General features: G+C 42.3%; 1 protein-coding gene across 4 annotated transcripts in view; it reads left to right on the forward strand.

Annotated features, from left to right (window-relative positions):
• Positions 1 to 13351, forward strand: part of LOC126464224 (RNA-binding protein Musashi homolog 2) — a 119491-nt gene that overhangs the window by 90135 nt on the left and 16005 nt on the right. For 3 of the 4 annotated variants that reach the window (XM_050096221.1, XM_050096217.1, XM_050096220.1), the window contains exon 2: positions 10296 to 10379. The exons of the other annotated variant lie outside the window; for it this stretch is intronic. The gene's annotated coding sequence lies outside the window, so the exon portion shown is untranslated. The remainder of the gene's footprint in view (positions 1 to 10295; positions 10380 to 13351) is intronic. 4 annotated transcript variants of the gene reach the window in all.

Raw genomic sequence — 13351 nt, forward strand, 5'->3', positions numbered from 1 at the left:
GGAAGAGGGAAATTTATATAAAATGTAATTGCTTATTGCAGAAAGTTCTCTAATATTATAAGGAAAGTCATTAAAATGTCTAAAGCATACACATCTGACAGGAATAAATAATGCAGGTAATAAGATAAAAACTTGGGGATATTGTCAGACGGGAGACAGAAGTCAGTCATTGTAGAAGATGCCGTACCAGTTAAACGAAGTGATAGTGTTGCGACTCATAATTCATAAGTTGAGATCACTTTTAATGACTTTATAATTGTAGCAGCAAAATTAGAATATATAGTTCAGTTGAATAACGATGAGAATGTATTAAAAATGTGATTCCACAAAACTTTAAGCGACTAGGAACAGCACCAGTATCCTTAGCTGAAGTCCAACTTAATAAGTAATGTCCTTAGCGATGAATGGAATGCATCACTGGCACAGGAACTTTTTCCAGACAGGCATGGAACGTGAAGTTGTTAAACCTCTCCATAGGAAAGGTGACAAAGCCTTTAACAATTATCGACAAATTTCGTTACTGACATTCTTCCAAAATACTCGAAAAAGCGGAAAAGGTGTGGACTCAATAGCAGTCTCAGCCTTAAAGTAGGAACAACTTATTTAGCATATCATAATTGAGATGCCACAAGGGTTGCTCGACTGAGAATGCTGTTCCTACATTCACTCATCAAATTGTACAAGCCGTGAATAATAAAATATCGCCAGTTGATATTTCTTGTGATCTGTGAAAGGCGTTGGAGTGTGTAGATCTTGTTACTCTCTCGGAAAAAGTAAAGTTTATGGAATTAATGACTTACAAAACAGCTAATTTGAATCATATTTAAGAAACAGAACACAACAGGCTGTGCCGAATAATTCAAACAATGTCGGAAGTGTAGAAAATTTTTGTGACTCTCACAGGGTTCAGTTGAGGATCTATTCCTCCTATTCCTTATGTATGTGAATGACCCCCAACATTCGACAAGCCGAATTTGTGCTTTCTGAAGGCGATATTGGCACGAAGAAGTCCCATTAGAGAGAAAACAAAAAGAGATTGTAAATGTTCTCTAAAAATGAACTAGTATTCTGAGAATGGACTATCGCTAAATTTTGGAGGAAAAATTTTATATTCGGTTCACACCAACAAATATATTCGGTTCACACCAGTAATTGATGTAGCACAGGAGCAGGAGCCTGTATTTGGCGTAGAATGCTCCAAATTTTTGGGTGTGCATATTGAAGAAAACTTAAATTGGAAAAAGCATATTACTTAGCTTCTCAAACAAGTTCAGCAATGTTCTTCATGTAATTGGTAATCTTTGAAACGAATCACCCTCTGGACATATGTTATATTTCGACTCAATAATGTCCCATGGAATAATTTTCTGGAGTAACTCAACAGTTAACAAAATGTGTTAATTACATTAAAGCGACCAATAAGAATAATTTGGTATTCACCCACGGACGTCGTGTAGGTACCTCTTCAAGGAGCGAGGCATTTTAACTGCGACGTCACAAAATGAACTACGTCATACATAATCCATCACAGTTTGAGAACAGTGACTTCCATACCTCCAACAGCAGGGGGAAATGACCATAGCTAGTACGCAACAACAAAAATTTTTGATCTTTTGCCCAATAACGTAAAATGTCTGACTGATAGGAAAACAATATTTAAGTCTTAATCATCATTATTTCTCTTGGAAAACTACTATTCCACTGACGAATTCTACGTAAAAACTGGAACTCGGGGAAACGGCTAGTTCTGGATATATAGGTACGTATGTAACAGGTAGCCGAGCTAAATGGATGGGTCTCTTCAGATTATAGCTTAGAGGCGTTTGTCTATTGGAGAATGGTGATATTTGAATTCTTCAGACGATATTTCCGTATATACCAGCGCACTCTACTTTCTCAGTTGATATGTCTGAGAGTTATTTTCTGGACACGTTATGAAACAGTGGTAAGCGACCAGTAATAGGAACAAATTATTCAAGTCGTGGTGTTGGCTCTCTCGCTTAAACAGTTACACTACGTGGCAAAATAGAAACATTGACAATATGTCCAACAGACAAATACAACGTAATAGCAGAGAGATTACACCCCAGGCCGTAATGTGAAACCACACTATCTCTTCTCATACAAGGATCCAGGTTTAGTTTGTTCTCAACGTAATTAGTTTTTGGAGCAGTGTATTTGATGAAATTATATTCGAAGTATCCTTAATGGGCTCCTGCAGGTGTTAAGTGGACGGACCTCGGGAAAACAGTATACTGCGTTAGTGGTGTTAGTGCTAGCAGTAGACGACTCGAAACTTAATTTCTATTATAACCGTGTACGAAACTATTTACACTTCAGCACAATAATCGTGACATTTCACACATTTGGTGAGGTAACATAAATTGACTACCACATTGTTTTCGTAATTCCAACCTTACAGAACAACTTGGTTAGTTGAAAATACATACTAGTGTGACTGGTGAGTAAGCTGTTCCAGAGAATAGTAAGCTTGCTAAATAGTCTAGTTCTCATTACGAATAGGTAAGTTTCTGCAGAAAATTTTGTCGTGTATACGTTTTACATCGCATGTTGATGTGTGTGCTGGCATGTTTGTGATTGCATAAGAAGTTCAGTAAGCATTTAGCTGTTACTTTTTTACCGTATAAACGGACATGTGTTGTTCAAATAAGATGGTTTTAAAATTTTGACATTTTTAAACTTGGCAGCACACAATGTCGAACATTTTGAATTTATGGCACTGACATTCATTTTACGAACGAATGTGTAATTTATATATTTAGCACATGCTCGCAGCGCAAAAATTTTTCAGTGATATTGCTTTTTTCTGCATGAATATTTTCTGCCTGCCTTGTTCAGAGGAATGCGTTTTACATTTTAATTGACGTTTTTCCATGGCGACAAATACGGAGAGAGGAGGTACGTACTGTTGAGGGCGTGAACTGCCTCGTTCATAAGAGCGCACTGTGTGTTTGTTAGTAATTATAAATTGCCGTCTGTTCACGCGAGTAATAAATGCTTCCCACTTAGTAATTCCTTGAAAGACGAGTCACTTCTCGCGTGCTTGGGATCGCAGAGTAGTCAGCATCATCATTGAGTGCATAACCCTCCTCCCCCAACACTGTAAAAACTGTTGAAGTACTTCGTGAGGCAACTCATGATAGAACAGGAAGCAAAAGTGTTCTGAACGATAAGCTGCCACTCAGGTTGTCCGTTAGATCACAATATAATTTTATTTTGCATTTACCACTAGCAGTGCAGTAGTTACGAACAACAGAAACTACAGTCGCAACGCTTGGGATTCGAAAACTGAATACGACGACTGAGTACTCCAAATGTAAATTGTAGAACTGTCAATTCTTCTTGTGCTGGAAATAAGAAATGCACTCAACGTCCACTGATTGTCCCAAGCATTATGACAAAATGGTTCAAATGGCTCTGAGCACTATGGGACTTAACATCTATGGTCATCAGTCCCCTAGAACTTAGAACTACTTAAACCTAACTAACCTAAGGACATCACACAACACCCAACCATCACGAGGCAGAGAAAATCCCTGACCCCGCCGGGAATCGAACCCGGGAACCCGGGCGTGGGAAGCGAGAGCGCTACCGCACGACCACGAGATGCGGGCAAGCATTATGACCAACCGCCTAATAGGGTGTTGTTCCACCTTCGGAACGCTGTATAGTAGCCTAGGCGTGGCGTGGATTCAGCAGGTCCTTAGGTATCTGGATGTGTGAGGTCGCAGATGCCTACCCACAGGTCACGCAGTTCCTGTAAATGATGGCCCGTTGATTTAAGGCTCGGAGCTGTCACACGATAGCGTCCCACATGTTACATCGGGTTCAGGTCGGGGGAATTTGGTGGTAAAGATGCGAACTTCAATCCTCTTACGTAGGTGGTAGAAGATGAGAATGTTGTCGAAGACAGGGATGACGCTGTGAAAACTTTTATTTTGGTATTAACAGCAATACAGACAGTAAAACAATTTAGCAACCTATATCTGAACCTTCAACCTTACGCTGCGAAATAGAGTAAGCAGTCCAGACATATGCAGAACTCGAAATCCCATGGTCTAGACAATATATCTGAGAGATGATCAAAGAAATGGGGCTGATAGGTGCTGATGTGCTGCATCCATTGTGTTAAAGAATATAGGAAAATGGGGAGTGGCCAGAAGACTGGTCAAAGTCTCTTCGTCCCCCTACATGAATGGTCAGCAAGAAACTGCTCCAACTGCCGGACTATAGCTCTTGTATCCCAAGTAAGCATTTGCTCCACATCTTGAACCGCCTGAGATTCTCAACATACGGGAAATAATGGAGACTCGAGTTGTGTGTTTCATCTGCTTGCTTGACTTTGACGCTGTTGCCTGGGAAAAGCTTTTGCAGTTTCTTACAGAGTTCGGTGTCCCGCCACATGTACTGTATCGACTTCTAGTAAGTGCTGTTTATCACCTTGCAGCTGTAAAGACAAGTGATGGCACGTCTGATATCTGTAGTGTATCAAAAGATGTTACACAAGGTCGTGCTCTTGTCGCCCAACTTAAGCATCTCAGCAGACCATGCCATTAATAATGCTCTTGATTGGACTAATGACATCTCAATGGTAGACCTCTTAACAATCTCAGATTTGCTGATTGAACTGTGCTTTTAGGCAACAGCGAAAATAAACTTGCTGAGCTAACAGAAATGAAGGACATAGTCAGTCATACGGATTAGACATCAATCTCAGGAAGTCCAGACTCATGGTAACTGATCGAGGAACACAGGTTCAGCTCACAGTTAGATTAAATGAACTGGTCGTCATGCATTCTTTCACCTGTCTTCTGCCAACTATCTGTGACACGGGAAGCTGTAAAGAGATAAGGAGGAGGATCACGCCGCCAGGGCGAGTGGCTATGGAGCAGTTCGCAAAGATCTGTCAATACAGAGAGAACGCGCACAACGAAGGTCTGGCTTGTTAAAACACTCGCATTTCCGGTCTTTTACGTTTGCGAAACATGAGCCATTAAGGCCAGAGAGAGCAGCGCATTGATGATGCATTTGAGTGTTTGTGCTGGCGCAGGAAGCTGCGCATAAAATGTAGCGAAAGAACAAATTTGGCCATTACTGAGCGACCCAGTAGACGCCTTTCCCCTGTCAAGAAAAAAGAAATCCAGTCCTTTGGCCATATTGTGTGAAGAGATAGAAAGATGATCTACAGTAAATAAGCATGGAAGGCAACATCGAGGCCAGGAGGCAGGAGGGAAGAGCAGCGAGCATGTGGGTGGGTAGATATCTCTGGTCTGAGAAAAGCTGGTAACTGTCCGGGATGGCCATTGGTTCATTGAGCCACGATGATCAGCAATGGCGGCGGCGACGACGACTAGGCGGCGGTGAGTTGTTCACCGTGCTACTCAAATCACTGCACAATTCTCACCTTGGCATATAGGGATCGGTAGGCAGCTGGAAGGTGTTACCGTCATCACGGAAGACTTAGTGTGAAGGGATGCAAGTGTTCATGAAGAAGTTCACACAGTCTACAGCTATCACGGCGACTGTTTACTGCCACAGTTCCCATGGTAACCCAGATGAATTTCCCCATAACGTAATACGGAATGTGTCAGAGCTCCTGGACGACAGTGTATCTGGTCGCGGCAGTCGATCTAGTATTACAAAGGCTATTCATCCGACCAGGCGACATTTTTCATTGATCCACGGTTCAATCTCGTTTATCTCCTGCCCACTGGAATCGTAATTGACAATGTCGTTTGGGTTGTCTGATCAGGAACACTTGAACTTGCTCCAACATTATACTCAGTCGTCAATCTGCCACAAAGCGTCACCAGTTCTGCTTTACAGCGCGGCAGGCCGCGTACTTCCACATTCTGTGATGATGTGCCGATGCCCAGCACATCGCCCATGCGGGATTTCGCCGTTCAGCCTTTTTTCATAGATAAAATAACACGCGAACAGCTGATCAACTTCACAGTTTTAAAGATAATCGTGTCCAGGCGCCAATCCATAACAATCTGGCCGACGTCACTTATTTAACGGCACTAGGATTTCACATTAGCGACCCGTATAGTTGCTATAATGATCAGCTGTTCATCTCTGATCAGCTTATATACTTTCTCTAATGCGTTACATGCTCGCATCACCACCAGATTGGATCCAGTGTCGCGGTAGGCAGTGGTTGTATTTCCTCGTTAGCGTAGCTTCCCCGGACAGTGAGTACTCGTCGAAAGTTCTACAGTTGGGTTCCTAACGTGGCTGGTCGTACAAATTGCGGCAATCCGTATGTTGGCAGATTATTAAGATCTGGCGAGTTCAAGCATGTGATTGGAAAACTGCCTCAAAACACGTAACACTTCTTCTATAGGCGGCACGGGCGGGCTGGGGCTCTTGGCTAAGTGGTAGCTGGTACGAATCCAGACACCGAGCGAGGTGGCGCACTGGTTAGCACACGAGACTCTCTCTGTCGGGAGGACGACGGTTCAAACCCCTGTACGGCTATCCTGATTTAGGTTTTCCGCGAGCTCTCTAAATTGCTTCACACACATGTCCGTTCTCCATCCTTTCCTAATCCGAGCTTGTGCTCCGTCTCTAATGACCTCATTCTCGAGAGACTTTGAGCACTAATCCCCTTATTCTCCACGAATCATGATGATAGATTCATGTCTCTGAGTGGCCCGGTGCAAGTCTTTATTGGACGTCACTAAGGCAAATAGCGTGTCACTAACCTACCCCAGTTATCCAAACGGGGAAAGGGAACCTAAAGTTAGACGTGGATTCCAAAACACGTTTCCGGGCTCCTCACATCGTTGAGAAGTGAAGTCTAGGTTTAAACGAAGGCTGAAAAATCCGTGCGATCTAGTCTCGCCCTTTACCGCCAGATTACCAGCCCCATGATGGAAGGTACTTTCAACAGTCACTATTTGATCGACAAGGGATTAAACTCAGAATCTCGCCAAAGTTGGAAGGAGTGAACGGGGTGTCCCACAGTGCTCCTAGAGAATAGTAGGCTGCTGTATCAGCACTGTTTTCAAAAAGTTCACTTTAAGTGCTCTTCAGGAAGTTGGCTGCAGTTGTCTATGTATAAACCTATTTAGTCTTTTCCCCTCTTCTCCTGTGTCACATAACCTGGCTTCCCAAGAAGTATTGACTTCCTTTATACGTCACACAGTTCCTTCGAGCCAGTTTGTGGCGTGGCTGTGAAGGGCTTCTCAGTCACTGTAATAAGATTACCTCGGACGCTTTAACTGCATTACGCGCCCTGCACGGTGCAATCTTCTCACTTTCTCATCCGCTGCCGTTCATACGTTAACATTTGACGTAATTGATAATGGCTTATTGCCAGATACGTCTGCATTTTAGGCGCTATAGTTTCCGTATTTTTGACACACAACGATTGTCATGCAGGTTGAGATATACCTGAAAGGAATATTGCGCCCCCCAGAGTGCGATGTTATCAACATAGCAGTCGAACGTACACCTTGAGGGTGGTGCTGGTGTCGCAAGAGCGCTCAGAACACACAGCTCCCAACAGACAAAACGGCTTTTATTTGGCACTGATTTGGTGCGATATATTCTTCTCACTTAATGCGCTCTTTTGTGATCAACAAGGGAAATATATTTTAATCGAAATAAAAAGGAGGCATCTCAGTACTTAATCTCACTTATTCTCTTCGTAACTCACCAAATAATATCCTCTATTGTTTATGACATTGCATTTTTTATGTTGCAAGGAAGTACAAAAATACTTCGTACATAGGAACCTCGTTTATCGGAACTTGATGGGACCATAGGTCTTCCGGATTATCAGTAATCAGGAAAATCTGATAAAAATTACATAGGTTTGGAGGGGGTGGGGGTAGGATGTCAAACGGGCTGACTTGGAGCAGGAGAAGCACCACAGGACATTCCAAATTCCACTGTCTATACTTTTACAAATAAATTCGTAAAACTGCCAAAATGACCAGGAAGGATTCAGGATTCACACTCATAGCAGTGAAAGTTGAAAAATGGTCGGTAAAGCAGATGCCAGACTGAGATTCATTGGAAGAGTCCTAAGGAAATGCAGTCCGAAAACAAAGGAAGTAGGTTACAGTACACTTGTTCGCCCACTGCTTGAATATTGCTCACCAATGTGGGGTCCGTACCAGATAGGGTTGACAGAAGAGATAAAGAAGATCCAATGGAGAGCAGCGCGCTTCGTTACAGGATCATTAAGCAATCGCGAAAGCGTTGCGGAGATGACAGATAAACTCCAGTGGGTAGACTGCAAGAGAGACGCTCTGTAGCTCGGTACGGGCTTTTGTTAAAGTTTCGAGAACATACCTTCACCGAAGAGTCAAGCAATATATTGCTCCCTCCTACGTATATCTCGCCAAGAGACCACGAGGATAAAATCAGAGAGATTAGAGCCCACACAAAGGCATACCGACAACCTTTCTTTCCACGAACAATACGAGACTGGAATAGAAGGGAGAACCGATAGAGGTACTCAGGGTACCCTCCGCCACACACCGTCGGGTGGCTTGCGGAGTATGGATGTAGATGTAGATAACAAAATACATTTTTTACATCTGAAATTTCATAATTTTTTCGCATACTATCGGCTGCATTTGTTGCTATAGGTACACTTTTCTTCATAAGTAAGAGGCTCTTCGATGAGTTTCGCACAGCATACAAGCCATACTTTCAGATGTATGACACTCTGCAATTTATTTAATGTATGAAAAAATGATCTGTTACATTTTAAAATTCGTTTAGAAAAAAACTAAGTTTTTTAGTTAACTATCTCAAATTTTACCACAGTTTTCATAGATTATGAATATTCTAGAGTTTGACACCCCTGTAAGTATGATATATATGATGTGCAAAATTCATCGAAGAATCTCTTACTTCAACAAAAGCAGCCAATAGTAAGTGAAAAGATGATGAAATTTCGCAATTTTGAACTTCCACTGTTAAGAGTGTGAATCCTGAATTCTTCCTGGTAATGCTGACAGTTCTACAAATTTATTTGTAAAATTATAGACAGTGGAAATTGTCCTGTGGTTACTCGCTGCTCAGTCGGCCCGTTTGACGTCCTACCCCCTTGAGTACTGTAAACACGCACGTTGAATTTATTTTCACGTAAACACAAAAATCATAAATTGCCTTCAGCTCCGTCAGGTCCACAATTACCGTAGTTGTCTTGGAGGTATACAAATTTCGCCAGAAATTAAATTCCTTCGGGTTATATGTCCAGTCTAACATCGCTGACATGAAACACCAAATTCAGCAACAATTGATCAGTTTCATGCAGTGCATCTTTTTCTTCGGCGGTATACTCTTACCACCTGCTTTCTCTTCGATGTTATTTTACAAACGGGGGCGATACAGTGCTAAACAGTTCAATGTCAACTGATGGCAGTTGGCCGAATTCAAGTTCAGTGGTTGTTATTGTCGATTGTACCCGCTGTTACTTCCGGAAAATCGAGTGCCGGATTAATGAGGTTCCACGGTAAGTTTTCTTCTCCATTTGCCTCGCCGTATCAGGGACAACTTATTGTACAGAAATCAGCCATACATGTTGTGGAACTTCCGTTGAAAGACGAAATGCATTTGGCGGTTGAGTAGAGAGATCAGCAGTTACCCAATGAGAGGGAATCTTTGTTTATGGTGTGAACTGTTCTGGATGTGTTGGTATCTTAAGTTGGTGTTGGTTCTGAAGCGGAGTGGTAATCAGTCTGGCGTTCGCGTAGAGCGTGTGGTATAATTGCTGAACATCTACTTTCAAGGATTTTCTCACATGCTAGCGCACTGAGCATCAGTAAGAAAAAGTAGATCTAAACACATTTAGTGGACAGTGTATAGTACTAGAAAGTATTTTGAAGTTTGATCACCTCGAGGAGTAGCTGTTTTATGAACTGCAAATTCGCATGAGAAGTCACCTAACGTTTATTTTGTTGCTCATCACTGACAATATGTACTTACGGTGCACCACACTGAAGTGATCGCGTAGAAATACGTGTAGGATGAAATTTAACTGGTCTGGGGTGTCCGCCTCGTATCCGTCCAACTGATATTCGTGATGTGACGCATTCTCTCTCACTTCGCGGAGCGCTGTTGGATCAGGAGTGAACTTAGGAAGCCACACAAGACCGAAGGGGGGCTTTAGTGGTTGGTGTGAGCCCCTGGAGGGGAGCAGCTGTGGAGGGGTGCGCGACAACTGAAGCCTGGCCGTAGTTAAGCGGAAGACGGTGAGCGAAAGAACGTCTGCTCGGCAGGCGCGTGTAACCCGCTTGTGCTTTTCGTTGCAGTACCAGCCTGGAAAGCGGAGATTTCCACGGACGGAATAGTGCAGCCGCCAAACTGTACCCAGCAACAGCATTCTTGCCCATTCGGTAAGTCTGCGTGCATGATAACCCGTAAGTTTTCCTTGGTGCAAGGGCCTCTCTGCATGGGATTAATGTTTCACATCCAGTAGACAGCAGTCTCGTGCTGTTAAAAGGCCGAGGCATCGTAAATATCTACTTCCGCTCTATTAGTACTAAAGGTTTGTATTTGCTATGAAATTTCTAGCGCCTAAAATGTTAAGAAAGAAATTTAAAGCATGTAAATTGCTTTGTACAGTTTGCAGAAATGGACTCGCGTGTAAGAAATAATAATCTGTTGGTACTTGAGCCTTATTAATCGCAAATATTTTTGTCTCATTGTTGGAGGTAAGCTGTAACCAGTATGTGCTTTATTTAGCCTGTAGAATATTAAGCTAATGATGTATTACAGTGGAGATGGTTGTGGCAAATATAGTTAACTGTGCGTTTCCCTCCTGCGCACGGTGGTCCTTACGGTGCGTGGTCGCAAGTTGCCCAGGGCAACGCGCGAGCCATCTAGCGGCGGCAGCGCGTACTATTTCGGTGCTGGCTCCGCTGCCGCTCTTCGTTCCCGCCAATGCAAATGCGACATTGTTTCCTGATAACCTATTCGTAACACATCTATGACAATAAGTAGAGAATATTTGATAATTGACTGTTGCATAAGAGATATAATTCAAACCTGAAAATATGACCAGTTTAGATGTGAAAGTTCCACCTTTACAAACTGTCGATACACTCCCGAAATTGACCGACATTAGAACTTATTCGTAGGATTAACAACTGCGTGGCCTTGGCACATGGTCCTTCCGCCTGAATTTTTTGTGTCGTAACATTAAAGTGACTTCAAAAATTCCGATAATTTTCGGTGCTTGGTTGCACCTAGGTATGTGAAAAAAACTTTGCTTCGCCCAGGAAAACTACCGGCTGCTCTTCCGCGAAAAGCATTCATTCATTTTGAATCATCTTGAGATAATTATCGGAGTACTTAAGTGTTGTCAACTAAATTTCAGATATTTGTAATTTTTCACTTTCAGCTGATTCAGAAGTGTTTTGGGTTCCTTACGATGCTGGTGTCATAACTAGGCAGAAATATTCCTCTTGTTCATAAACGGAAGCTGTTGCGACATAATATACATCGAAATTCTCAGTAAAGTTGCAGATTTTGGAGTGTCTGTGAACTAATGTAGGTATTTTTGTAGTAATCGTGCGATGATCACCTTAGGCGCTTTAGTCCAATTTGGCAATGATTACATTCAAGGTTTTTTCTGTGCTAATTATTCAAATTGGATGAAATAGACTGCGATTAGCGATGACCTTCCAGTTGTGCTTTTCGTAGCACTAGTGTGATCTGATACTTAAACAGGCAATAGTATGCAAAGGACCTAATGTGATACGTGATCAGTGCTCGTACATTTTTATCCGTTGAGGTATTGTTTTAAGTATACTGCGTTGACAGTTTAAGTGGACTACAGGGATATTCCTGTAAATGTTGGCAGTGGAACTCAGTTCTCTTCCCTCTTTTTCGCTGAACTACTGTATCCAAATGGTGAGTTCGGTCCTTTCAAACTTAATGTTTGTAAATCAAGTTGTCACGCAATCACTAGCAAATTAAGATCGCTCGAAGAAATTCAAAGACTACGTAAAAATAAGTCACTTTTTGTAATTCAGTAGTTTCTGCAGAAGTACGTAACGTATATATGAAGAGAGGAAAAAGCAGGCGCAGTGTGCCGTAGTTGAAACCCCACGAGTTAATTTATTTGCACAATACGAGGGTCTTGCAATAATTAGAGACAAATCGATCTGGGGGGAAAAAACTGTTAGTAGGGAAAGTTTGGTACTTCTACAGCTTCAAGTTGGCTACACAAGGATGAGCCCTGATAGGCTGATGTATCAACGTTGTTCTGGTTATAACCTCAAAAATATATTTCAGTATGACGAGTCCGCTTGAAACGTCCATATAGTTGAATAACGTTCTGTTACTCGTTTTTTACTTGCTGAAGGCTAGAAACAAATGTATGTATTCTGTAGAGTGTCTTAAGTTTATGTTGAAAGTTACATGAATCGTGCAAAGTTTTACAAGTGGGTAGAACAGTTGAAAAATGGTCGCGACTCAGTGACTGACGAACACAGTTCTGGGCCAACTAATCGCAGTTTAAACTCCCTCGCTGGAAAGTCGAATTGATGACATCACTCGTGCCGACCGCCGTGTGACTGTGGAAATGATAGCTGATACGGTTCAAGTTAGTACTGGTACAGTTCATGGTATCTGTAACAAGCTGGAGAACCGCATAACATGTGAAACATTGGTCCCAAAGGAGTTTACGCGGTCTCACAAGGAAACAAGGTTGAGAGTGTGCACAGCGTTAAAGGAACGTTACGAAAGAGGTGAGCACTTCAACAAAATTTTAACTTTTGACGAAACTTGGGTTCACTATTATGAGCCAGAATCAAAAAGACAAACCATGGAGTGAAAGCACATAAACCCACCTGTCAAGAAAAAATTCAAAACCCAAGCATCAGCAGGAAAAGTCATGTTGAAGGTGAAGGTGTTTTGGGATGCTCAAGGTCCAGTTTTTTTTTTTTTTTTTTTTTTTTAGATTCTCGAAGAGCAGCGTACAATGAACAGCCAATACTATTCGGTTTAGCTTTTAAGCAGGGTGAAACCAACCATCAGAGAGAGAGAGAGAGAGAGAGAGAGAGAGAGAGAGAGAGAGAGAGAGAGACGACGTGGATCTCAAGAGGGGAGGTGCGATTCTCCAGCAAGACAACAAACGTGCTCATATTGCCAACTAACCCGTGAAACAAACGACAAAATAGGCTGGGAAGTACTGCCTCATCCCCCTTACAGTCCTGATTTAGCACCTAGTGATTTCCATTTGTTTGGCGCACTGGAGGAGGCATTACGTGGGAAGAGGTTCCAGGACGAGGACGTGAGAAAGTTAGTGGGAAATTGGTTCGAACATATAGTGTTCTTTGCAGCCGGAATAAAAAAGCTAGTA

The sequence above is a fragment of the Schistocerca serialis genome, chromosome 1 (genome assembly GCF_023864345.2).
Source record: "Schistocerca serialis cubense isolate TAMUIC-IGC-003099 chromosome 1, iqSchSeri2.2, whole genome shotgun sequence".
Lineage (NCBI taxonomy): Eukaryota > Metazoa > Arthropoda > Insecta > Orthoptera > Acrididae > Schistocerca > Schistocerca serialis.